Source organism: Schistocerca nitens, chromosome 2, assembly GCF_023898315.1.
Source record: "Schistocerca nitens isolate TAMUIC-IGC-003100 chromosome 2, iqSchNite1.1, whole genome shotgun sequence".
In the NCBI taxonomy this organism is placed as follows: domain Eukaryota; kingdom Metazoa; phylum Arthropoda; class Insecta; order Orthoptera; family Acrididae; genus Schistocerca; species Schistocerca nitens.
The window spans coordinates 355,004,815-355,005,587 of NC_064615.1; positions in this window are offsets into that span (position 1 = coordinate 355,004,815).

The following is a 773-nucleotide window of genomic DNA, read 5'->3' on the forward strand; positions in this document are numbered from 1 at the left end:
GTGATTTATTGTTTCCAACTACAGTGCCGTGTTCCCCTGAGTCTCCATCACCGGGTCCTGCAATGCTGTGAAACGGCTTTGCGTGGAATGGCTGTCTCGGCGACCCGTGCACGCACTGCTGTGTGTCGGCCTTGTACGCCAGCGGAGTTGTGGCGTCGTTAGGATGCCAGCAGCCGACTCAGCGGTCTGCGCCGCTGCCAACTCGGCGCCGCTCAGTGTGAGCCGTAGGTGGCCAGCTGCACACTTCTCTCCAGCATGGCTGAGATCGCGGCGACAACAAGCGCCCACTATCCGGTGTCCGAATCTGCGGCCCTCGCCTCGGCACGTGTTGGAAGCCAGGACAACTGCCTGCGGTAGTAAGCCACGAGGTTGCCCGCCACTGGCTGGCTACGGACCCTGCGTCAGCCTCAGAGGGACGAACCAGAGACCCGCCATGGACTGGAATGCCGGCGCCCCATCTGCTGGTGCGTGTAGCTGGTGGTGTGACACACCCCGCTGTCCAGGAGAGCTGCCACACCTGAATGAATCTGGTTAGAAAGATGCACCTATTTATACACGGATTTGCACCTCTGTTTTGCCATATGTGCCACTTCGCTTCACGTACCCGTAACAAGCTAGGTTGGCCGGTGGGCCCCTTCTGCCTGCAATTTGCGACATGCAAAACCGGTACGTATACTCTTTCAGCAATTTGACGGCCCTGTGGTCTCTATTCTACTTCGCAACTGTTGGTATGCGTAACTCACTGCAATCCGGCCTGCACCTGGCGGTAACTT